This window comes from Pantherophis guttatus, chromosome 16 (genome assembly GCF_059756535.1).
Source record: "Pantherophis guttatus breed Tessera chromosome 16, ASM5975653v1, whole genome shotgun sequence".
NCBI lineage: Eukaryota > Metazoa > Chordata > Lepidosauria > Squamata > Colubridae > Pantherophis > Pantherophis guttatus.
In genome coordinates this window covers 2,528,433-2,555,778 of record NC_142078.1, presented here as the reverse complement: position 1 = coordinate 2,555,778, position 27,346 = coordinate 2,528,433, and the positions used below count along the sequence as shown (strand labels likewise).

Below are 27,346 nucleotides of genomic sequence, written 5' to 3'. Positions count from 1 at the left end.
GTCATCACTCCCCGGGGATTCTCCCCCCAGTCCGGCAGTCTCCCCACTCCTTTGGACCATCTAGCTTCCTCCGGCTCCAAACGGAGTTTTTCCAGCCATTCTGCAGTTTCTCTTTCCGACTGGAGGGCGGTTGAACTCGCTGCCCCCATCTTCCCTTCTTCATCACTCCCTCGATCTGACATACTTTGGATTTTCAGTCCCCTCGGGTTTTGTCCGGGATGACTGGGATCACTTCCAGCTTAATGTCAGGTATGCTTCCTTCAGTATCCAGGAAAGAAAACCCCAAACTCAAGCATTTTGAAGAATTTGGTACTTTTACTGAATATGAAAGATTAACAGCCCAGGAAAAGCTGGAAGTGATCAAAACGCGCGAAATGCATCTACTAAGCTTCTTCCCCCCCTCGTGTTTATATTTTCTCAGCCAATCTAAAGGTCTTCCAAAGGTCAGGTGGCAACACGTCTGGCAGCGTCATCCATCAGGAATGTCGAGACAGTTGGTCAGCCATCCCCTTCTGAAATCCAGTTTCGATTCCCACGAAGTCCCCTCCTAAAAAGACAAACCCCCTCCTGCTCTCTTCCCCCCCTTTGCTCCATACCTAATCCCTCCCCGTTTCTTATGGCAGCTAAAGCAGAAAAGCTGAGGCTGACATTGACTTTTAAATACTTTATCAACTTTGTCATCATAAAATAAGTAAGCATGTGTGGTAGACAGGTAAATTCCATTATCGTTTTAAAGAGACAAAGACCGAAATAATCCTGTAACAGAGTTTATTCTTTGCAAAGGGACTTTCTCTCTAAAGTAGAGAAAGACGGAAATAAAACAATTTACACAAGTTTTTATAGTCTTCAGGACATTCAGAATACACGTCAATAAAGTACCTTGGGAATCAGTTCCAGATCTTACATAACATCTTATATAACATATGCAGTACATAATTCCACCCTGGAAATTCCCCAATTCCCAACAGAAATACCCCTCAAAAACATCAATTGCGTACTTCCTTTAATTAATAAGGGCAAGTTAACCCAGGAACGTATTTCCTGCAAAACAAACATCTTCTCAAAAACAGGAATTACACATTTCCTTTCTCATATTCTTAAATGTCAGCTAAATTATATAATCAGGTTATACAAGGTAAAACAAAACCTTAACATGATTTCAAAATGGCGTAACTCAGGTTATGCTTTTACAGGAATAATTCCTATTTTTCTCACAATCCCCAATTCTCCTCTTCATTATCTTTTATTTCTGTAAACTAAGAATATCCTGTAACAGTATAGAAACTCCTCTCCATACAATAGGTAATTTGGTCAATACCATGTTACCACATAAAAACATTAACTTGGAGGGAACTTGTATCCTTAGACATAGAAAATGTAACCCTTCCTCCAAAATCCAAAACTTCTTGTATGAAGGTATATAATTACCAAATAGCTCAGTACATTGCTTATATAAAAATTCCATCCTATTTGTAAGGCCAATGTATTGAGGAACTATCTCATATGTACGTTTGCACTTGGCACACACCATCTTCAAAAGATGACTTAATACATATCTCAGCTTCCTCAGTGGTGTCTATTAGAGTTAGTGGTGTTTCTATAAAAGAATAACGGTGCTCGAATTCAGTATGGAAACATAGCTGCTACCATGTTATAGAGTAACTAGACAACACAGCCAAAATCCCCATTCCTATCCACACCTGTAGAATAACAAACATTACCACAAAAAAATCCCATTATTCCTAGTGAACTAGCTCCCCCAACATCAATCAATCAAGGAGAACTTACATCCACTGGATATCAAAACATAGATTTACACCAATCAATAATATCTTTCCTCAATACAATCAAAAACACAACAAGAATTATTACCACTCCTAGCCAAATACAAATCTCTTCATAAAACTCTTCTTCCATCCATTGGTCATCAATCGTCTAAAGGTTTGTCATCAAAAAGTCAATTTAAGAGGGTTTGCAGGTTCCGTAGCAACTGTCCTTCCATAAGGCAAAGCCACCAATCCCTTGACTCTGGAATAGCATACCCAAATTTGTTCCTTAGTCCTTACAGCCGATTCAGTAGTCAGCAAAACTTGGAACGGTCCTTTCCACACCAGCTGCAACTTCTTCTCAGTAATGGCTTTTATCGGACCCAGTCTCCATTTTTGTATTCATGTGCTTGGAAATCAAGAGGTAGATTCTGTCCTTTTTACCTTAAATGAGAAAAACACTGGGACAGTCCCTGTATATATATTTTCAGAAAAAACATCCTTCAATTCTATCCTAGGCATCTCAACTTTCCCCACATATGGCCATCCAAACATCATTTCATACATAGATATCCCCAGATCTTTCCTAGGACTAGTTCCTATTCTTAATAGAGCTAAAGGCAAACACTTCATTCAAAGTAGTTGAAACTCTAACATTAATTTTTAAACAATAGATTTACTTATCTGATTAGCACATTCACAACACCCTATAGAACTTTGCATAAACAATAAATGTAATTGCCAATCAATTCCTAATTGTTCCATAACCTTCATCACCTTGGACAATGAAATGTATACCCCTATCACTATATTTGGGTATTATTCGCTCCAATATGATTTAACAATCTTCTGAGCACCTATCTTTACACAAAGAAAGGCTTCAACCTATCCAGTAAAATAATCCACTATTATTATTACATATATCAATGGTTACACCACCAGCATTTCAATGTAATCTACTTAGATTCATTGAAAAGGCCAAATGGTCAAATCTCTACATATTTTTTACATACACATTTTTTACATACACAATGTATTCATTTCCGTACCATTTGTATAACTATTGTATACACACCCCTAGACACATATATGCATATACATTTAATAAAATCAATAAGTGCTTGCGTTCCCCAATAGGTTCCCTCATGCACTCATTCAATCACATTCCACATCACAACTTTAGTAAAAATTCTCACTCCATTTTAGTAATCCATTTCCCATTCACTTACACACCCCTTCATCCACTATTTATATAATATCAAGTTTAGAAGGATACCCAGCTGCCTTTAAAACAGCTGTGATAATTTCCACCTATCGCAATTCCTTTCACTAAATATCAACCCCCTTTCAATCCAGATTATCCCAAAAGTATGTAAGATACCATAAGCATAGTTTAAATCAGCATAAATATTCCCTACCTCATTAATTAATATGTGCAATGCTTACAATAAAGCAAAAACCTCACATATCTGCACTGACCATTCAAACGGTAACTTTCCACCTTCCAATATCTCAATAGTGTCTCCATTCACAACTGCATCTCATCCAGTCTCATCCCATTCTCAATTCATTTATTCATAACCACACAATTTCATTCCACATCTTCCCATCTCTCTCTCCTATTGGTCAAGAGAACCAAACTCTCTTGAAACAATTTTAAAAACCTAGCATTTGTGCACCACCTTTTTAGTTCCCAGTTCACATGCAAACCAACATTCCTTTGGCTATACCATCTTCCACTACTACAAACAAGTGGAAATTTTTCCTTAAACCAGGCAAACATAACACTGGAGCAACACTATATTATTACTTTCTTCAACTCTTCAACCTTCAACCTTCAACCTTTCTTCCTAACAACTTAGTTTAAAATTAACTATCAATAAATCAATAGAGTCTCAATAAATACTCAACTCTCCCCACTTCAGAGGAATCACACCACACTTCTATCAAAAATTAGCTAAACTATTTCCACAAGCTTCAAAGAAATGCAAAGCTTAATCTAAATTCACAAGTCTATACAGACTAATTTACAAGTAACTTCCTAGCTAACCAGACCAAAAGTCATCTTTACCTTCTACCAGTAATTCTCCCCTCAAGGAAACATCCTTTACCTAGACAACACTAAGCTAAAATAACATAGTCAACTATTCCCCAGACTATCCAGTATCTAGTATCTAGAAATCTCCTTCTCAGCATTCAAAATCATTCAAAATACACAGACACAAAAACATAAAAGAGGGTAATAAAAAACTTCAAAAAGCAAAAGAAAATCACCTAATAGAGGTACTCCGGATCTCTACTCCCAAAAACTTTTCAAACTTTCAATGTCACTTCTCTAAAGCAGAACAGGAAATACATCTGCATAGCTGCCAATGCAGTCAGAAACAATGCAGGATCAAATCACCCATTCGCCCCTCCTTTCTCTCAGACAAACTCAACAAAGGAAAAAAAAATGTGTAAAAGGGAAAACAAACCGCACCTTCCCTCCCCCCTTTCTCACTTCTCTTATTCAGAACAAAAAGACGGGGGAAATATAGAGAAGAAAAATACTACTCCTGTCTCTAATTAACATCACAAATATCGCTACCTAATCCTACTTCTCCATAGGATCTCTCTCATCTCTCACTTGCTCATTTAAACACTTGCTATTACAACATAACAACAACTACAACAACAAACTCTTGCCACTCACTATTTCAATATACAAAAGGAAATTTCTCAGGGGTTCAATGCACAGGCATTCACAAATATCAGGATCACCTTACCACCCCCATTTAAGGGCTTACCACATACACTCATATTTATTCTGCAATCAGACCTTTTAGTGTATTCCAACGCACACATGCCTTTTCCCTACCAATACAAATACTTCAGGGAGCTTTACTCTCATTCTCATTATTATTATTTTTTCAAGACAATGAGCTCTATTGCCTAAACAACTCTCATTACACACACACCATTTAACAACATTTGCAAACCTGGAATAAAACCTGGAAAGGTTCCATCCCTTCAGATACCCATTTCAGTTTTACCCTTGACATCTTGTAGCCCATTCCTCAAGCAGTGGAAAACTTCAGGATGCGGTTTTTAATCAAAAACTTGATTTTGGGCCCTAACCACACCTGTCCTCCACAGCTCCAGACTTAAGCCAAGAAGGTCACTTAATTAGCCAGCACACACATATCACCATCACATCACATTAATCAAAGACAAAATATTCGCATTCAACCTCAGGTAAGAAGAACAATAAACCTTCCTTACTACATTCCTACAGAGTTTTCTGCCTCATCCAAGAACAATAAAGATCTGTATACCAAGCTCACATCCCAGAAGAGACAATGCATCTCTCCCAAGCAGATTAAGACCTACTTCTAGAACAAATATCACATCCAAACGTATAATACACTTTTTGCTTTCCAATCCACCAACACTAGACTTTTTTCCACTGGAGTGATCCTCTCCCAATTCCAGGACACTGTCGCCACATTGCAATCGAAGTTTCACAAAACCTTTTCCTCTTCTAGTCTTGGCCTCATCCCTATTCACATAGACCTTTTAAGCTTCTTTCAACAGAGCAGCAATATCAGTAGTAGCTTCTGTATGTCTGGCCATGATTTCATCACAAATTTCATTTTCATTAAGGACTCATAAGCCGGCGTTTCAGGAGAAAGACCAGTGTGCTTATTCAAATTGTCCTTAAGATTTTCCAGAAACACAGACGGTGTTTCTTCCCACAACTGTTCCACCTCAAAAACTTTTGTTTCTTCCTTGAGGTACAGCTGTCTTAACTCCCTCCATTTGTTCCCGATCAGCTAAATTATTATTATTCCAACCAGAATCAACTAATGGAGACTTAACATCTGCAGCAACGGGCTGAACAGCCCCCACTTGGGTTTTTAATCAAAAAAAAAAACCATAGCTGCCTTTCGAATTTGTGACCTCTCCTCAGGGGAGAACAAACAACCCAATATACACTGTAACTCTGCAAAAGTATACAGATTGGGTCTCAAGAACAAATCCAATGACTCAGACAACTTAATCAGATCCGCTTAGAAAGACGGCATATTTCTTTTATAATCTTCCAGATCAGAAGATGTCAAAGACTCATTCACAAAAGCCGCAATACCATTCAACATTCCTCTTAAAGGAAACATTCCTTTAGTTTGTGAACATGTAACATGAGGAGAAGTGGATGGATTCTGTTTCACAGTTACTAACAATTCACCCAACTCCTTTTCCAACTGCCTATATTACTGCCCTGCTAAAGTCTCTTCCTTTCGGCTCCCAGCAACAACATCGATTTCACCCACAACTTGGATTATACGAAGGAGGGGGAGGTGGGCATGTAGCATAAGCTAAAGGATCCCAACCTTCCTCTTCTTCTTCCTTCCCATACAAAACTCTAGAACTTCTCGGGGAAGAGGAGTTAAACTACTGAACATGGAACTGAGGTTCAACATATAACAATTGAACTTTCAACTTCTTTTTTCACCAAAACTTTCTTCAAAGCATTGATCCAATATGGGTCTGACTCCCCAAACTTACTCCACCTATAATTAGGCTGTATCAACACAAACGTCAGCCAAACCTCCTTACAATAATTAATCATAGTCACCTTATCTAATACCTTTGTACAAGCTTCCAACCAATCCTCTAACCACTAATGGAGATATGGGGGATGGAGGATATTTCAGTCTCAGCAGCACTTTTCCCTAGTAAAGTCCCCATACTTTCCCCAACCTGTATTACACTAATTATACACACAAATCATACAGGCCACACACACAAACATACACAAATCCAAACCACCAAAAAGAAAACATATACTCACTCCTGGTGCACCGAAGTCTTCAGGAACGTTCCTCTCTGTCCAGGCATTCAGGTCTCTGCCTCAAGGTTCATAGAAAAGCAATTCCGGCTGGAAAGGAAATAACCCCATCTCACTGAAATCAGTGTTATGTGCGCACGCAGGGAAATCCCTTCCAGACAGAATGTTTTCAGTCCCTTCGGGCGCCAATTGTGGTAGACAGGTAAATTCCATTATCGTTTTAAAGAGACAAAGACCGAAATAATCCTGTAACAGAGTTTATTCTTTGCAAAGGGACTTTCTCTCTAAAGTAGAGAAAGACGGAAATAAAACAATTTACACAAGTTTTTATAGTCTTCAGGACATTCAGAATACACGTCAATAAAGTACCTTGGGAATCAGTTCCAGATCTTACATAACATCTTATATAACGTATGCAGTACATAATTCCACCCTGGAAATTCCCCAATTCCCAACAGAAATACCCCTCAAAAACATCAATTGCATACTTCCTTTAATTAATAAGGGCAAGTTAACCCAGGAACGTATTTCCTGCAAAACAAACATCTTCTCAAAAACAGGAATTACACATTTCCTTTCTCATATTCTTAAATGTCAGCTAAATTATATAATCAGGTTATACAAGGTAAAACAAAACCTTAACATGATTTCAAAATGGCGTAACTCAGGTTATGCTTTTACAGGAATAATTCCTATTTTTCTCACAGCATGCCATCCAAATTCAAGATCAAAACTTTCTGCATTCAATATTCCAGCCTTTTTACTTCCAAACCAATCACTTGTTAAAGTTAAAGCTGCTGCATCATAATATAGCTGTAGGTTTGGAAGTTTAAGACCTCCTCTTTCTGGAACATCTTGCATAATTTTCAATTTCACTCTCGGCTTTTTCTCGTTCCAGACAAACTTATTGAGTCCAGTTTGCCAGACTTTCAATTGTTTATCACTTTTAAGCACCGGAATCATTTGAAACAAAAAAAGAAATCTTGGCAAAATGTTCATCTTAACTGCTGCTATTCTTCCAAGTAGAGACAGCTGCAGTTTTTTCCAAGTCTCCATGTCTTTCTGCACCTCTCGCCACAACACCTCATAGTTATTCTGAAACAATTTCATGTTTGATTCTGCAACCTGAACTCCTAGATATTTTACCTTAGGTACAGTCTCAAAACCTGCCCTCCTTTCAAGCTCATGTTTACGATCTTGTGTCATGTTTTTAGCTATCATTTTAGTCTTTTTTGGATTCAGTCTAAAACCTGAAACTTTACCATAGTCTTGTATAATGTCCTTCATCAGGATTATTGATTCCATTGGTTGTGATAGGGTAACAACCAGGTCATCATCTTCATTTATTATTTCTTCGTCGTCTGTGGTGTATTCTTCAGATTCTCTCGAAATTGCATTCGTGGACTCATCGCTTATTTCTTGATCCGCTTCCATTTCTTTGCTGTATGCCCTGGTGTTGGGCCTATCTCTTTTAGACATGTTTAAGTTTTTATTGAGTCAATTTAACCATCCTCTGCTACCAGATTGTTATGATATTTTCAGGATCAGACTCAATAAATAAGTTGAGAATTATAAATTCAAATAAATCACTGTTTATTTACATAAGGCATTCTATATTCACTGAATATTCACAGATAGAAGCACAGAATGGACGTATGCAGCTCCTTATATATACAATGGGTGGAGCTAGATATGGGAGTGGTGAAATATGAATACATTAAGAGGTGAAGAATAAGTTAACCCCTGATACCCTGTTCATGTACTATTTACATAATGGAGAATAAGGCATTTACTTGTGACATTATATCTTAAAAAAGAAATTGATAATTGTAAATTAAAAAATTTCTTAGAAAAATATGGTCAGAAGAAAATTGATAATAAATATAAAGAAAAAATGGAAAAGGATATTACCTCTGAGGAAATTAAAGATGTGATTCAGAAGCTAAAACTTGGAAAATCTCCAGGTGAGGATGGGTTACCAGCAGAATTTTATAAAGAGTTTAAAGAAATTTTGATCCCAAAATTACAGATATTGTATAATAAGATATTACATGGAGATGATATTCCCATGTCCTGGAATAGAACAATTATATCCTTAATCCCGAAACCAGGTAAAGATCTAGAAAAAATTGAATCCTATCGGCCCATTTCCTTGATTAACCAAGATGCTAAGATATTTACTGCAATTGTAGCAAATAGATTGAATAATTTTATAGATAAATATATAAACCATAATCAAGTAGGTTTTGTTAAAGGGCGTTATATGTGTGATTTAGTTAGAAGAGTATTAAATGTTATTGATATTGCTGAGAATAATGGTGATAAGATAGGTATTCTTGCCTTGGATATTTTTAAAGCTTTTGATTCTATACAATGGGATACTATAAAAGAAATGATTTCTGCATTAGGATTTGGTAATAAATTTATTCATATTATTTCCAAATTGTACCAGAGGGGTACGGCAAGAGTGAAGGTAAATGGTATATTTACACAAGATATAAATTTGGAAGCAGGGACAAGACAGGATTGTCCTCTGTCTCCGACCCTATTTTTATTAGCAATGGAAATTTTAACAACTTTGATTGAAGAGGATTCAGAATTAATAGGTTATAAAGGCGTCAAAGTTAATTTATATGCAGATGACACTCTTGTCATTTTAAATAATATTACAAATGATATAAAAAGAGTTCAAATACACTTGGAAGAATTTGAAGATATGACTGGTTTGAAAGTAAATTGGGCAAAATCAGAATTATTAATGGAAATTGATAGGGAAAATAAATTAGAAAAATTACAAAATCAATTTGGAATTAGGATAAAGGATAATTTAAGATATTTAGGTATTATACTTTCACTTAAAATTAAAAATTTAAAGAAGCTAAATTATGACATAGTAACAAAAGAAATTGAAGAGAAAATTGGGAAATATAAAAAACTCAAGTTATCTTGGTTTGGTAGAGTAGCTTTATGTAAAATGATGTTACTTCCTAAATTTAACTTTTTATTCGAGATGCTTCCAATTTTTTTAACCGAGAAGGACATTGAAGTATATCAAAAAAAATTAGATAAATTTTGTAATGGGGATAAAAAACCAAGACTGATTAAGAAAATGTGGTATCAGAACCAAAAACAAGGTGGTTTAGGAATTCCAAAATTATTAAACTATTATAGAGCATTTAATATAAAAACAGTAGTAAAAATTTTAAAAGGAGATGTTAAACTTTGGGGTAATTTGGAAATGAAGGAAATAAAGAAGTTCGGTTATAAATGGTTTTTTGGAAAATTTTAAAGGTAAGGTTAAAATTTGCAATTATTGGTTAAATAGTTTGACTAAAAATTGGGACAGAGTAGCAAAAAAATTAATACCAGACGCATTGTATTTAGGTAAACTGAAAGAGAATTGCCCAATGAAATTAAATAGTAACAGAGAGAGGATTATAATAGAAGAGAAAGTGGAAACAATTAGTGAATGGTTGAAATTTATAGAAAATGAAATGAGGAAAGAGGAAATTTATGGAAAATTAAACATTAATTGGTTTGAAAGAATTCAAATGAATAAATGGAATAGGAAATGCAAAGAAAGGAACGATGAGAGCAGAAAGGAAACGGAATTTGAAAATTTGACATCTCGAATAATAAAAGATGAAATTGGGCCAAAGGGATTAGTTAGTAAAATTTATAAAATTATTAACTCTGATAATAATTCACAAAGGGTAATGAAAGAGAATTGAGTAAAAGAACTGGGTATTGAAATTTCTGATCAAAATTGGAATATGAATTGGGTTAGCAGAATAATGAGGACATTATCAATAAGGATTAAAGAACATAATTATAAAGTTATTTGGAAGTGGTATTTGACCCCAATAAGACTTTTTCAAATGGATAATAAAGTGGATAAAACGTGTTGGAGATGTAAAGTGGAACTCGGGACATATGCTCATATGTGGTGTAAATGTAATGGGGTTGAACTTTTTTGGTCTAGGATAGAAAATGAAATATTTGAAATAATTAAGAAGAGGGTCAAATTGAAATTGGAAACCATATTATTATTAATATTGAATGAAACAACATTAACAACTGGAGAAAGAGAATTGGTGAGGATTTTGGTTATAATGGGGAGAATTATAATTGCTAGATATTGGAAATTAAATGTTGACTTAAAATTAGAAGAATGGTACAATGAAACATGGAAATTTGCATTAAATGATAAATTGACTTGTGATATTAAAATTAGAAGTGGTATATATAAAGAAAATGTTTTTTGGAACACTTGGCAACCATTTGTGGACTTTGCACTTGGGAGATTGGATGAATCGGCACCAGTACCTTATCAAAGAGATTTCTGGAAGAATTGAAGACTTCAAGTTCCTAAAACTTCCTTTCCATTTGTATAGCATGTTGGGGGAAAAAATTTTTTTTTCTTTCCTTACTATTGATTTTTTGTATTGATTTTTTTTCTTTTTTGTTATTCCTTAACAATAAAAATATAATAAATTTTTTTTTAAAAAAATTAAATTTTTAAATAAATGTTGTACCAAGATGTTACACTGATTGATTAATGATGATTGTTTGTTTAAAAATAAAAATAAAAATACTCAAAAAAAAAAAAGAGAGAGAGAGAGAGAGTGGAGCTTCCCTTGACAGAGGCAGTCTACATCCAACAGTCTGCCTTTTGTGCCAAAATAGGAGAACTGGGCAGCTTGAGTGATTGGTTTGGTCGCCTCCTTCAGACATTTGCCTGGCACTGGTGGGTGTGGAAAAGGCGGAGCAGGTGAGCCTTGGGAGGAGGCCAAGGGAGGCCTGCCATCTCTGAGGGAATTCTGAGGGCTTCATGACCTCACCCATGCAGGCTCAACTGCCAGTTACTGTCAGTTATCAGAGTGAAGGTGCCTTCCAAGAGGTGGGTTGGTTTCTGAAGGGCTCCTGGACTCTGGGAAATCTTCCCTCTATTTGCAGCCAATTTACCAGAGTTGTATTGCAAGGGGGAAAATGCCCATTTGGCCTCTTACCTGCCTGGGTGCCCCTCCAACCTCCCCCCCCACCTTGCCTAGGGAGGGAGCCTGGATGGGGGGGGGAGTCCCAGTCCCAGAAGGGCCCCTCAACCTCTGCCTGCCAGAATGCGGGAGGGGCCCCCCGAAGGAGAGACCGGACCCCAAAGATGAAAGGGAGCCCCCCCCTGCCTCACCTCTACGCGGGACTCGGGACTTGTGCAGGCGCCCTCTGGCTGCTTGAAGGAAGGCGGACGCCGATTTAGCTGATGAAGAGAAAGAGAAATGGGGGACTTTATCCTGACAACTGGGGGACCCCCAGTCTCTGCACCTAGTGGGGGATCAAAGAGGTCCCCAATGAGTCACTTAAAGCATTCTTTTAACTGCCCATCATTCAGTCAACTCACTGCAGCTCCCCAAAAGCTGTTTTAAAAACAATACAACACATTAAAACATGGAAAATAAAAACAAAGAAAAGCCAGGCGCCAATCCATGCCTTCTTCTCCTTATCTGATCTCCCAGCGCCTGTGTCCCTCCCTAGGACACAGAATCGGGTTTCTTTTCATACTCCATACAATAGAAAAAGTTGGGATATTCGAATAGAATAGAATAGAATTTTTTATTGGCCAAGTGTGATTGGACTCACAAGGAATTTGTCTTGGTGCATATGCTCTCAGTGTACATAAAAGAAAAGATACGTGCATCAAGAATCATAAAGATAATTTTCCATTTAAGATACATTAATAATTTAGTTTATTCAGGTTGAAATGGAGCTTAGTTATGTAGCATGAAGCTGTATATTCTGCAATATTTACATTTTTGGTAAACTCATTCAATGAATCCAAGCACCGCAAGCTGAAATAACATGCACTACATTGATACATCCACAGAGTTTCACAGTAACCATGAGATAACTCATAAAGCAAAGGGCAGAAATATTCCTTTTCCCCATTTTTCTTCAAATATACTGTATGTAGACTGCAAACTGTATGATTGTTGGAAGAGAAATGCATCTGTACCCTCAGCCTCTAAGTGTGAGGGGAAAGGGCAAGCAGTAAAAATGGAAGTGAAACCTTCTAAGCAGCTTATAAATATAACATTAAAGAGCACCTGTCATTTCACATCCATCATGGCAGGGACAATAGAAAAAGTCCTTTATTATTCAGCCTGAGAAAGTCCCTTATTTGGCAGTTATTATTAACCCTTCTTTACTCAATTGAAGAAAAGATAAATAAATAATTCCTCTTATTCGAATTGTTATAATTATATCATTATTCTGATGTTTTGTACATACACTGAGAGCTTGTGAACCCGAGACTAATTCCTTGTGTGTCTATTCGCAGTTGGCGAAATTAAAAGTTCAATTCAGTTCAATTCCTGAGATACAGTCTGGGACTGTAAATTTAAAGGCAATTTATTAGAATATTGTAGCAAAGAGATTTCCCTTAATGAAAAGAGGGAATCCAGGACACAGAATCGGGTTTCATTTTATACTCCATACAGTAGAAAAAAAAAGTACAAAACAAGAGCTGATTGCATGGAAGAAATCACTCTGCTCAAGTTACACTTACATCAGAGACATGGACAGTAACATCCCATAATATTAAGCATAAGCATTAAAAGAACATTCACATGGGAAATGGCATGTCTCTTGTGAAAAGGTACAATTTAGACCAGTTGAAAAATCTAGCATGTACAATTGAAACAGTCCTTTATTATTCAGCCTGAGAAAGTCCCTTATTTGGCAGTTATTATTTACCCTTATTGTCTTCTTTACACATTTGGAGTAAAGATAAATAATTCCTCTTATTGGAATTATTATAATTATCATGAATATGCACTAGGTGAATTCCTAATGTGTCTATTCACACTTGGCCAAATTAAATATACAATTCAATTCAATTCCCGAGATACACCGTGACTGAAGGTCTTCTCACACTCAAATGTGTTTATCATTTTTCTCCCACGTGAATTCTTTGGTGTCGATTGAGGCTACTACGCTCAATATAGCTCTTTCCACACTCCAGACATTTATGTGGTTTCTCTCCTGAGTGGATCCTTTGATGTATGTGCAGATTTCCTCTCCTACTGAAGTTCTTTCCACAATCAAGACATTTATGTGGTTTTTCTCCTGAATGGATTCTTTGATGCTGGGAAAGTTTTCCTTTCTGACTGAAATTCTTTCCACACTCCAGGCACTGATACGGTTTCTCTCCTGAGTGGATCCTTTGATGCAGGTAAAGACTTCCTCTCCGATTGAAGCTCTTTCCACACTCCAGACATTTATGTGGTTTTTCTCTTGTATGGATCCTTTGATGTCCATACAGATTTCCTCTCCTACTGAAGCTCTTTCCACAATCAAGACATTTATGTGCGTTTCGCCTGAATGGATTGTTTGATGCTGGGAAAGTTTTCTTCTCTGACTGAAACTCTCTCCACACTCCAGGCACTGATACTGTTTCTCTCTCAAATGGATTCTTTGATGCACGGAAAGATTTCCTCTCTGACTGAAGCTCTTTCCACACTCCAGACACTTATGAGGTTTTTCTCCTGTGTGGATTCTTAGATTCCTTTGAAGATGATCTTTTCTTTTGAAGGATTTTCCACATTCCGGGCACTGATGTTCCTTTGCTTCCTCCTGGATACTTCGGGGCTTTGGGTGTCTTCTGAAGGAACCTCCGCCCTCCAGGCCCATCTCGGGGTCTCTGCCCGTTTCCTCCTCCCCGCATCGCCCTCCAGGCAACCGCCTTTCCCAGGATCCCCCTGGGCTCATCCCTCCTGCAGCCCTGGAGCCCCCTGGCCTTTCCCCGCCGTCTCCCGGGGAAGCCGTGCCGGGACTGGGCAGGGCTGCTCCGCTGGGACCGCTCTCCTCCTCCTCCTCTCGTGCGGCGCCTCTTTCCTGCATCCACTGCCATCCTCCGTCCTCCTGCAGGGGAGAAAGAGAAGAGGGTCACGGTTGCGTCCACTTCCCCAGGCCCAAGACCCCGCCTCTTGCAGACCCGAAAGAGACCCCACAGACTACAACTCCCAATATTCCCTGCGCCAAACTGCAACATCCGGGCTCCTCTTTCACCAGTACAAGCCCTTTCCCTTGAAATTTAGGATCCAGTCTCCCCTCCTCCACCCTGCATCCCCCACCCCGGCTCTGTATTGAGGCAGACGGAGATCAGGGGCTCTTCTGGGGCTGCAACCTTATAGCAGACTATAAAGGGGACCCAGTTTGGTCCATGGATTAAGGCACCAGGGTAGAAAGCAAGAGACCCGGAGTTCAAGTCCCTCTTTCGGTGCAGCCCACCTCACAGGGTTGTTGTTGGGGGAAGAGAGGAGGGGGGCGCGTTGCACGTTTCATTACTTCCTAGCTAACATCATAGTTGCTGGAAGGGTGTGGGAGCCTCAGGGAGCTAAAAAGTCCCCTCATTTGAATCCTGAGCTACAAATATTCTCCTATTTTGTTTTAAAACAAAGGAAAATATCTGCCTGATTTGTAAAAATCAGTCCAGGATTCCAGTAAATAACAGCCTACAACTCGCAAATGTCTTTTTAGGAAACATCTATATAGCCTCCATTTCATCCAGGACAATTCTTGTTCCTAGATTGAAGAACTAGGAATTCATGCCGAAAAGGAGACCATCTCCAGTTAAAGAGGAGCTAAGGAGGAAAACCTCCTGCCAATGGTTCCTGCTAGTGAATTTCCTCATAGAAGTCAGTAAAGAAATGATGAAACCATAAAATACATTGAGTGCTTGTGAAGCGCAAACAGAAAACATTGATTCTGGATAAAATTCCACACGTGACCAATTTTTGTGTCAGTCTTTCCCAGCTGGGTTTGTGTCTTTCCTGAAAGTTGCAGATGTATTTAGAGACACTCGGAATACTCTGTTGTGTAGTTGCTGAAAAAGCAAGTTCTCACATATCAAATAAGGAGCCTTTGTCAAGAAGGGAAAAACAAGCATTCTTAACCTTAAAAAAGAGGCATATACTGCCATGTTAAAAGGGCTAATATGTCATTTTAAGTTAGTCATTTAAAAGGTGCCAGTCCGTGGGTGGAGGGCTACATCGCAGGGCACACTGGCCTGGGCAGCAGCAGCAGCAGGAGCCCCCTCCAAAGGGGGAGGGGGTGGAGGAGGAAAATATATGTGTGTGTCAGCTGGAGCATCAGGTTTCCAAGGGCTGAAAAAAAGTTGAAAAATCCAAATATGCAGGGGTCAGTATTGGAGGTTATTTCCCCCTCTGCTGTAGTTTTCCAAAGGGGCCCCTCAGAAAGGAGGAGGGATGAGAAAGGAGAAGATGAATCCATGTGTATGTGTGTGTGAGGTCTATGGAGGGGCTGGCAAGGCAGCTGGGGGGGAGGGCCTGACTGACTTAATCTTCTTACTGTCTCTGGGATGTATTTTGCAGTTATCGTTCATGACGGTTGGATATATTGCCCCCAAACTGTACAGGTGGTACTAACTAGATCTCCAATCAGAATTGAGACAAAAATTTCTGTTCTTGACAGTTGCTGCACCCCATTTTTTGCCATAATTGGCAGGTCATATCCTACAGTTGTGAAGTGAGTTGTGAAGTTGTTATGTGAATCCTCCAAAGACTTTGTGGGACACCAGCTGGGAAGGTTACAAATGGTGATGATGTGACCCTGGGACAGCGCAGCCGTCATAAATACTTGCCAGTGGCTAAACGCCTGGATTTTGACCACATGACCACAGGGATGCTGGAACAGTCGTAAGTGTGAAAACTGGTCAAGGCCACTTTTTTCAATGCTGCTACAACTCCACTAAGTCACTAAGCAAATAGTTGTAGGTCAAGGACTATCTGTACAGTGCTTTAAAAATAATCCAAAATAGCCTCCAAATTGGATCCCACAGAGGTCAAACTTTTTCCTGCAACAAATCTGCAAAACTAGCCCAATTTGGTAGAAAAACCGTTCAACTGCCCACACTGTTTCCAATTCGGATTTCAACTCAATCCCCAGTCAAACTCAGGCCTGGGACCCTGGGCATGGCCTTGGAAGACTAAAGGAATTTATTAAAAGAAAAAATATATTAAATTTATTAAAAGTGAAAGTGTTAATTGGATTTTATTACCTTTCTTACCAGGCATTTATGTGGTTTCTCTCGTGTGGCTCCTTTGATGTTTATAAAAGTTTCCACTGTGATTGAATGTCTTTTCATACATCAGGACTTCATCTGGTTCCTCTAATGAATGGATTCTTTGATGCCTATTAAGGCTTGTCTTGTATCTAAAACTCTTTCCACATTCCAGGCATTTATATGGTTCCCCTCCCCTGAATGGATCCTTTGATGTGTATACAGGGCGCTGCTATGACTGAAGCTCTTTCCACACTCCAGGCATTTATTTATTTATTTATTTGATTTTTTTTTATTTTTCAACAAAACTTAAAACATAAAACAATTGTCATCCATTACAATTACAGAAAGTGTATTGATCGGTTACAAATCTTTTGTGCTTAATCCTCTATCCCATATTTTCTTATTTAACAGTTTATTACATTATTATTCTCCTTTACCAATTATTTAACAGTAAATTATCCTCTATAAGGGGGAAAAAAAACCCTTTATATATTTTATTATCTTATCCATTTCATTTCATATTTCATTTCCATTCTTTCTTGTCTAACCATTGATAAAATAAATCCCATATCGTAATATTGTTAATCTTCTTGTTCCCTAATTTCAAATGTCAATTTACTCATTTCAGCACACTCCAAGATTTTCTTTTTTTTTATTGAAAAAGTTTTTCAAATACAGATTTCCCCCCCCCTTCCTAACCCCCCTCCCCTCCTCTCCCCCCATGGCTTCTTCAAAATAAAATCACTGATATCAAATTAAATAATACTTTACCATCCTTTTACACCACCCTCCACATGCTAACCATTTCTTTCTAACATTGTTATTATATCCCCCTTATACTTTACATTTCAAAGCAACCTTCAGCTATAAAACTATATAATAAATCCTAATTTGGCATTTATTCAACCCATAATCTACCCATTTCCTCCACCCCCATACATATATCTCTTAATTCAAATCATTTACGTATATTAATATCTGAACCTAACATCCCTTTTCCTAAACTAAACAATCAGTAACCTAACCTATCTCCACCCATTTTCCTACAGGTCTACCATACATAATATTTTAATATCTTTGTTCTTTTGCCCACACCACACCACTAAAAGATATTTCCATATATAAACAAAATCCTCAAATGACTTTAAGTTTGTAATCCATATGATATCTTCTGTAATGTCTTTCAACTAGATTATTAATTCCATCGCCTATGTTAGGGTAACATTATGTTTCTTCCTTCTTGGAGACTTGATACTGATACCGTTTGGAGAGAAGTCTTTCTCTTTAAAAAGAGTTTGTTTGTGTGGCAGGATGGCGTTAAAACTGACAAAGCCAGACAAACAAGCAGCGGGGGGGGGGGGCATTTATAAACCATATGAACAAGTTTTGAACTTGCAGACTCAGAAGAATGGCTTTAAAGACCTAAAAGGATTTGTCTTGGAGGAGATGGCAAGACATGATGAGATTGTGAACCAGAATCTTGAAAAATTCAGGCAGGAAATTAAAGATATGCCAATCTGAAACAAGATTTTCTTGATAACGTTGTCATCCGTGTGTATCTTCTCACCTTTCCAGTTTCTAGCAAATACAATTCTAGCTGTCGTTAAAACATTCACAATTAAATATCTCATTTCTCTGTTATATATTTCTGGTAAAATCCCCAATAAAAATATATCTGGTTTAAAGTCAATATGTTTCTTTGTCATTTTTTCCAACCACCTGTGGATTTTAGTCCAATATCTTTTAGCTTTTGCGCATGTCCACCACATATGATAATATGTGCCTGGGGACTGATGACACTTCCAACATTTCTCCGATTTGTTCTTGTACATTCTGGCTATTCTCGCCGGGGGTAGATGCCACCTGTAAAACATCTTATACAAGTTTTCCTTATATGCTGTTGACATTGTCATTTTATAATTCTGTGACCATAATTTTTCCCATTTCTCTAACTCAATCCCATGACCCACATTTTTCCCCCATGCAATCATTGTTTCTTTAACTTGTTCTTCTGCCAATTTTACTTCTAATAAATGGCTATACAATTTTTTAATCACATGGTCATCAGAACCTATTAAAATTTTATCTAAGTTTGTCAAGGTGCTATAAAAACCCTCCTTTTCAGAATCTTCATCATATCTAGACTGTATTTGCATATATGAAAACCAATCCATTTCAAGCTCTTGTTCTTCTAATTCTTGCTTCGATTTAAGTTCACCCCTTTCATGTAATAATTCACCATATCTAACAATTTGTTCCTTCCTAAACGTTACTGCGTGTGAGACTGCTTCAATAGGTGATAGCCAGACTGGAATTTTTAAGTAGTAACATTGTTTGATCTTCTCCCAGTTTAATAACAAAGACTCTCGTATCATATGTCTTCTAAAATAACCCTGTATTTTTGTACTTTTATACCACATAAAAGCGTGCCAACCCAACAATAAGTCATGTCCTTCTAAGGTCAACAATCTAATATTCCTTAGTGTTATCCATTCTTTAATCCACATCAAGTTACAAATTTGATAATACAATTCCCAATCCGGCAAACCAAAACCTCCTCTTAATCTAACATCTTGCATCAATTTTAATTTTATCCTTGCCTTTTTGCCCTGCCATATATATTTTAACACCATTTTATTTAAATCTTCAAAATATTTTTTCCCCAACTTAATTGGAATTGTCTGAAACAAGTATAGAAGTCGGGGCAGTATATTCATTTTAATAGTTGATCTTCTCCCTATCAATGATAACTGCAAATTCTCCCATTTTGTTAGGTCTGTCGCTATCTGTTGTTTAAGCTTATCATAATTATTCTCCTTAAGAGTACCACATCTTGCTGTCAAGTGTATTCCCAAATATTTAACCTTATTCATGACCTGCATCCTTGATACTTCCGCCAATTCTTCTTTCTGTTTTTTTAACATATTTTTTGTCAACATCTTCGTTTTGTCTTTGTTTATTTTCAACCCAGCCACTTTCCCAAAATCTCCTATTTAATCTATCAATTTGTTTACAGATTGAAGTGGGGGGCGGGGCTGGCGTCGCAACGAGACAGCGGGAAGTTTTCGGGGCTCCGGAACTACCACTGATATCTCCACTGCGGGACAATCCAAATTGGATCTCACTGTCCTGTTGAGACAATGATAGAGGAGGGCACATTCTGTTGATCCCAGGGACACCGCAAAATCCCTGGTTGATCCAGGAGAAGCTCTTTTTTCCAGCGCTGAAGAGGCAGCCATTAAGCTGCTGAAGTTGGGACAGCCCCGAACGGAAGAGAATGAGTGAAAGTGTTACGATCTGGTGAGAGTTTTTTTCTAATTTGATTTTACAAACACCCTGAAGAGTAAATGCAACTAGGATTTAATATAGAAGTAATTTAGCGGCGGAATTGAGCCTGAATTTAAGTTAATTTTCCTAAAATATAAACTATTCCTATGTGTGGATATCTGCGGAAAGTTTTACTTTAAACCTAACTGGACTGGACTGGACTGGACTGGAAAGGAGGCTTACTTTTTTATTGAATTTTTGATGTTGACTGAGATTACTAATTTTGGAATTAGATTTGTCATTTTTGTTTTTGGCAGACCTTCATTTTTTTTAATATTCTTTTTGCTATATTGCTAATTGAAAGCAGAAGTGAAAGTGGAAGAAATAAGAGACTGCCATCTAGTGGATTGAAACGTTGTATCTTCTTTTTGTTTTTTTTTAACTGAGGGGAAAGGGAAAAAAGTAGCAACTGTGTTATTTTTCAAGGTCAATTGGCTAACTTACAGATAAAATTTAAAAAGGACATCAAAGAGTGCCTACAAGTTTGTTTATACAGGTGTCTTGCTGAGAAAAGCATTGTTGAAAGGCGATTAAAACTGGAAAGAAGAAAATAACAGCGGCTCTGGAAAAGAGAGCTGTTAGACTAAGTGTGCACAAGAAAGAAATTTTGAATGTTACACAGTTGTGGACTTTTATATAAAATGGAAATTCTTTCTCTCTCTAGCTCCACTCTTCCACTTCACTAATAATTATATTTTTAAAAACATTTTAAAATATTGGAACAGATATATACATATATTTTTTTCTCCCTTTTTTATTCCTTTATTCCTTCACAATAAATGTTTACTTAATTGGATTAAGGTACATAAGAGCCTGAAGAAATTTGTGTTTTTTTTTTCTTTCTTCTTTTTTATTTTTTTAATTTACTGATTGGAGATTGTTATTTGAATGGGTTTTTGGCTATTTTACACAATTGGATTAAGACATACAAGAGTCTGAAGAAATTTTCCCATTTTCTCCTTTGGTCTCTTTTCTTTCTTTCTTTTTTTTGTTTCTCACTTGTTGATTGGAGATTTTTACTTGAATTTGTTTTTGGCTATCTCAGATGATTGGATTAGGGCACACAAGAGCCTGAAGAGTGTTGGTTTTCTTTTTAGGGTTTTTTTTTTCTTGCTTTGCTGCACTATCCTTTTTTCCCTTTTTTTGCTTTTTTCTGTTTTCTCTTTTTCTCTTTAACCTTTTGTAATCTCCTGCCATCTACAAAACGGATTAGGGTTGAGAAGAACCTGAAGATATATTACCCTACTGTGTCGAATTGGATTACTTATAGAAATGAGCAAAAAAGCAGCAGTTATTAGTTCTGCCGGATCGACCCCTTCTTCATCACCAGCGGGAGGACAACGATCAATACAGACAATGATTCAGCAGGAAAAAGAGAAAGAACGTGAGAAAGAAAAAGATGCGACAATGCGGATGATTTTGCAAGGAATACAAGACATAAAATCTAAAATAGAGAAAACAGATGAAAAAGTGGAGAATATACAACAGATGATGAAGAAATATGAAGACAGACTTGAAAAAAATTGAAGAAAAAGAGGAACAAAGAGATAAAAAAATCAGAGATATGGATTATAGATTAGAAGAAGTTGAACGTGATAGAAGTGGCTTAGGATGGGAGATGGATAAATCAGAATTTTACTTAAGATTTCAAAATGTGGAGGAAGAAAAAGGAGAAATTTGGCGGAAAAAATGATAGAAATTCTTGCAGGAGCTCTAGAAATTTCTAAAGAAAAAATGTTTGATGGCGTTGATGAAATATACCGAGTATATACTAGATATGCAATGAGAAATAAACTACCAAGAGAAGTCCACATACGATTTACCAAAAAATGAATCAAAACACAAATATTTCAGATAGCAAAAGAAAAGGCGTTACAATACAAGAGCAAGGAAATTACGGTGCTGAAGCAAATACCGAGAAGAATAAGAGAGCTGAGAAGAGAGTATCAATTTTTGACAAAAATACTGCTCCAGAAAGGAGTGAACTACAGATGGCTGATAGCAGAAGGATTGGTGTTTACATGGCAAACACAAAGATTCAAAATAGATTCAATTGACAAAGCTAAAGCATTTCTTGTGGAATATATAAGAGAAAAAGATGTGCCAAGAAGGGAAGAGTCACTGCTCCAACTAGAAGAAGAGGATCTCCTGATGATGGGAAAGGAGGAGAGCGCATTAGAAGGCGCAGTAGGAGGTGCCATAGAATACAAGGAACAACGTGAATTGAGACCTAATAGATCAACAAAACCAATACAAAAAGTATAAACATGGAGGAGAAAAAATTAATCACAATAAATATAAATGGACTTAATATAGCAACTAAAAGAAGAAAGATATTTCACAAATTGGAGAAATTGAAAATGGACATAATTTGTTTACAAGAAGTGCATATTAAAAGCAGCATGAACCACTTTTGGTACAGCCCAAACTAGGGAAACTATTTGCTTCACTGCCACAATGTAAGAAAAGAGGAGTGGTTTTGTACATTAAAGATACAATATTAGCAGAAAAAAATTATGAAGATGGAGAAGGACGAATTCTGATGGTGGAAATAACAGACAATAACAGGAAAATATTGTTAACAGCGATATATGCTCCTAGTGGCAATCAAGAAAACTTTTATAGAAAATTACATTTGAAAGTAATAGAGCTGGGCTACGAAAACATCTGTATGATGGGAGACTTCAATGGAATAGTAGATGAGAAAATGGACTACAGTACACAAAAGACAACAAAACAAAGTAGGAAAACTTTGCCGAAATCTTTTTTTAAGATGATGGAGGAAATAAACTTAAAAGATATATGGAGAGAAAGAAATGCAGAAAATAGACAATATACTTTTTACTCCAATAGACATTTATCGTGGTCTAGAATAGATATGATATGGTTGACAATGGACTTGACCTCGAATATAGAAGAAATAGCCATAGAGGCTAATACCTGGGCAGATCATAATCCAATGATGATGAGTTGGAAAGGACAAAGAAGAAGGTTCAGACGGACTTTAAACACTACAATTTTAAAAGAAAAGGATTTCCTACAGAAGATGGAGAAAGAATTAGCTTTTTTAAAAAAGAAAATAGAAAAGAGGATACATCACTGCAGAATCGATGGGACACCATGAAAGCCTATGCCAGAGGCCTGATTATAGACTATATAAGGAAAAGAAATATTAAGAAAAGACAAGCATATAAAACTTTAGAGGATGATTATAAGACATTAGAAAAAGAACTGCAGAAGTTCCCACAAAAAAAAGACATTAAAATGAAAATGGATACGATTAAACATAAAATGGGATTATTAGAGAAAGAGGAGTTAGCACAAAAAATCAGGAATGCTAAACAGAAATATTTTGAAGATGCTAATAAACCAGGCAGATGGCTAGCTTATAAATTGAAAAAAGAAAGAAGCTCAAGGAAAATAACTCAGCTAACAGATGATCAAGGACAAATTAGATTTGGAAATGAGGAAAAGAAGAACATTGTACAAGACTATTACAAAAATTTATATGAAAAGGAAAAGATAGAAGAGGAAAATATTAAACAATATTTACATAAGGCGAACTTACCTCAGATCCCAAAAGATATTGAGATGATGTTAGAAGGGAATATAACAATGATGGAGTTGACAGAGGCTATTAAAAAACAAAAAAGTGGGAAAGCACCAGGTCCAGATGGATTACCGGCGGAATATTATAAGACTTTGCAGGAATCACTGAGTCTCCCATTACTAGAAATTATGAATGAAGTAATGTTACAGAAGGAAATACCCAACTCATGGTTAGAAGCATATATTACACTTATTCCAAAAAAAGATACTGATCTACAACAAGTCAAAAACTATAGGCCAATATCCTTGTTAAACTCAGACTATAAAATCTTCGCTATAATATTAGCAGAAAGACTTAAAAGATATCTAAATAATTTTATACACCCGGACCAAAATGGATTTCTGCCAAAAAGGCAGATTAGAGATAATTTGAGGATAATTTTGGATACATTGGAATATTACGATGCACACCCAGAAAAGCAAGTGGCTTTGATGTTTTTAGATGCACAAAAAGCCTTTGACAATGTGAACTGGCGATTTATGATATTACAATTGAAACAGATGGGCTTTGGAGAGAAATTTGTTCAAGCTATAGAAGCTATATATTATAAACAAACAGCCAAAATAATGATGAATGGAGAGATGACAGAATCTATTGAAATACAAAAAGGAACGAGACAAGGATGTCCATTGTCACCATTGTTGTTTGTGTTAACACTAGAAGTACTAAATAGAAAGATTAGAGAAGAAAAAGGAATAAAAGTAATGAAAATTCAAAATCAAGAATATAAATTGCAAGCATTTGCCGATGACTTGGTGTTTATCTTGGAAGAACCACATTCCACGCATTTATATGGTGTCCCCCCCCCCCAATGGATCCCTTGATTTGTATAAACGGCGCTGCTATGACTGAAGCTCTTTCCACACTCCAGGCATTTATGAGGTTTTTCTCCTGTGTGGATCCTTTGATGTACATAAAGATTTCCCCTCAGACTGAATCTCTTTCCACACTCAAGGCATTTATGAGGTTTTTCTCCTGTGTGGATCCTTTGATGTACATAAAGATTTCCCCTCAGACTGAAGCTCTTTCCACACTCCAGGCATTTATGAGGTTTTTCTCCTGTGTGGATCCTTTGATGTATATAAAGATTTCCCCTCAGACTGAAGCTCTTTCCACACTCAAGGCATTTATGAGGTTTCTCTCCTGTGTGGATCCTTTGATATATATAAAGATTTCCCCTCAGACTGAAGCTCTTTCCACACTCCAGGCATTTATGAGGTTTTTCTCCTGTGTGGATCCTTTGATGTATATAAAGATTTCCCCTCAGACTGAAGCTCTTTCCACACTCAAGGCATTTATGAGGTTTCTCTCCTGTGTGGATCCTTTGATATATATAAAGATTTCCCCTCAGACTGAAGCTCTTTCCACACTCAAGGCATTTATGAGGTTTTTCTCCTGTGTGGATCCTTTGATGTGTATAAAGATTTCCCCTCAGACTGAATCTCTTTCCACATTCCAGGCATTTATGAGGTTCCACCCCCTGAATGGATCCTTTGATGTGTATAAAGGGCGCTGCTATGACTGAAGCTCTTTCCACACTCAAGGCATTTATGAGATTTTTCTCCTGTGTGGATCCTTTGATGTATATAAAGATTTCCCCTCAGACTGAAGCTCTTTCCACATTCCAGGCTTTTATGAGGTTCCACCCCCTGAATGGATCCTTTGATGTGTATAAAGGGCGCTGCTATGTCTGAAGCTCTTTCCACACTCCAGGCATTTATGAGATTTTTCTCCTGTGTGGATCCTTTGATGTGTATAAAGGTTTCCCAACTGACTGAAGCTCTTTCCACATTCCAGGCATTTATGAGGTTTTTCTCCTGTGTGGATCCTTTGATGTATATAAAGATTTCCCTTCAGACTGAATCTCTTCCCACACTCAAGGCACTTATGAGGTTTCTCTCCTGTGTGGATCCTTTGATGTGTATAAAGATGTCCCCTCTTACTGAAGCGCTTTCCACACTCCAGGCATTTATGAGGTTTTTCTCCTGTGTGGATCCTTTGATGTGTATAAAGGTTTCCCAACTGATTGAAGCTCTTTCCACACTCCAAGCAGTTATGTGGTTTTTCACCTGTGTGGATCCTTTGATGTACATAAAGATGTCCCCTCTGACTGAAGCTCTTTCCACACTCCAGGCATTTATGAGGTTTTTCTCCTGAGTGGATTCTTTGATGTGTATAAAGATGTCCCCTCTTACTGAAGCTCTTTCCACACTCCAGGCATTTATGAGGTTTTTCTCCTGAGTGGATTCTTTGATGTGTATAAAGATGTCCCCTCTTACTGAAGCTCTTTCCACACTCCAGGCACTTATGAGGTTTTTCTCCTGAGTGGATCCTTTGATGTGTATAAAGGCTGCTGCTGCGACTGAAGCTCTTTCCACATTCCAGGCACTTAGGTTTTTCTCCTGAGTGGATCCTTTGATGTCTATAAAGATGTCCCCTCTGACTGAATCGCTTTCCACACTCAAGGCATTTATGAGGTTTTACTCCTGAGTGGATTCTTTGATGTCTATAAAGATATCCCCTCTGACTGAATCTCTTTCCACACTCAATCTTTGATGTGTATAAAGGTTTCCCAACTGACTGAAGCTCTTTCCACATTCCAGGCATGTATGAGGTTTTTCTCCTGTGTGGATCCTTTGATGTTTATAAAGGCTTTTCCTCCGACTGAAGCTCTCTCCACACTCCAGGCACTTATGAGATTTTTCTCCTGAGTGGATCCTTTGATGTCTATAAAGATGTCCCCTCTGACTGAATCGCTTTCCACACTCAAGGCATTTATGTGGTTTTTCTCCTGAGTGGATTTTTTGATGTCTATAGAGGGTGCTCCTATCACCAAAGCTCTTTCCACACTCCAGGCACTTATGAGGTTTCTCTCCTGTGTGGATAATTAGGTGGCTTTGAAGGTTTCCTTTTCTTTTGAAGGTTTTACAACATTCTGGGCACTGATGTTCATTTTCTTCCTCCTGGATCCTTCGGGGCTTTCGGGATCTTTCAAAGGAACCTCCGCCCTCCAGGCCTGTATCGGGGTCTCCGCCCGTTTCCTCCTCTCCGCATCCCCCTCCAGGCAGCTGCCTTTCCCGGGCTCCCCCTGGGCTCCTCCTGCCTGCAGCCCCGGAGCCCCCCGGCCTTTCCCCGCCGCTCTCCTCTTCCTCCTCCTCTCGGGCGGCGCCTCTTTCCTGCATCCGCCACCATCCTCCGTCCTCCTGCAGGTGAGAGAGAGAAGAGGATCACGGCTGCGTCCCTTTCCCCACAGGGGAGGCCCAGGTCCAAGCCCCCCCCCCATGCGGACCTGAAAGAGACCCTCCCGAACTACGATTCCCAGCATCTCCTGCGCCAAACCTGCATCAAACGGCCTCCTCTGTCGCCGATTCAGGCAGCTTCCCTCACTGCTTTTTTTGTTTCCGGAAGTGGAGGCTTCACGCCCTTTTCTCTCCACTAGTTCCGCCTTTTCCCTTGTAGGATCCGCCCCTTGGAGTCCATTTGCCCATTGCTGACATCCCGAGCGTGACCAATCAGCGTCCTTCTTCCTGCAACAAGGCACACGGCGCCTGCGCAGTTCTGCAAGTTATTACGGTCCGGGGCGGAGGTGGGACGGGGGGGGGCTTTCTTTGAACTTTGGGGTCCGGTCCCCCCCCCCCGTATTGAGGCCAGCGGAGGTCAGGGGTTGAAGCCTTATATGAGCCCATGAAGGGCAGTCAGTTGGGTCTATTCTGGGACCTTCGGAGACCCTGAGTTTG

At 38.0% G+C, this 27,346-nt stretch overlaps 1 protein-coding gene and 2 pseudogenes across 3 annotated transcripts in view; all 3 read right to left on the bottom strand.

The window, feature by feature from the left end:
• Positions 1-27,346, bottom strand: part of LOC148111716 (uncharacterized) — a 226,491-nt gene that overhangs the window by 121,859 nt on the left and 77,286 nt on the right.
• On the bottom strand, positions 752-14,487 carry LOC148111720 (uncharacterized; annotated as a pseudogene). The gene has a single exon (XR_015730175.1). The product of XR_015730175.1 is annotated as an uncharacterized LOC148111720 (transcript).
• LOC148111719 (uncharacterized) lies at positions 16,933-26,363 on the bottom strand (annotated as a pseudogene). Its single transcript, XR_015730150.1, has one exon. The product of XR_015730150.1 is annotated as an uncharacterized LOC148111719 (transcript).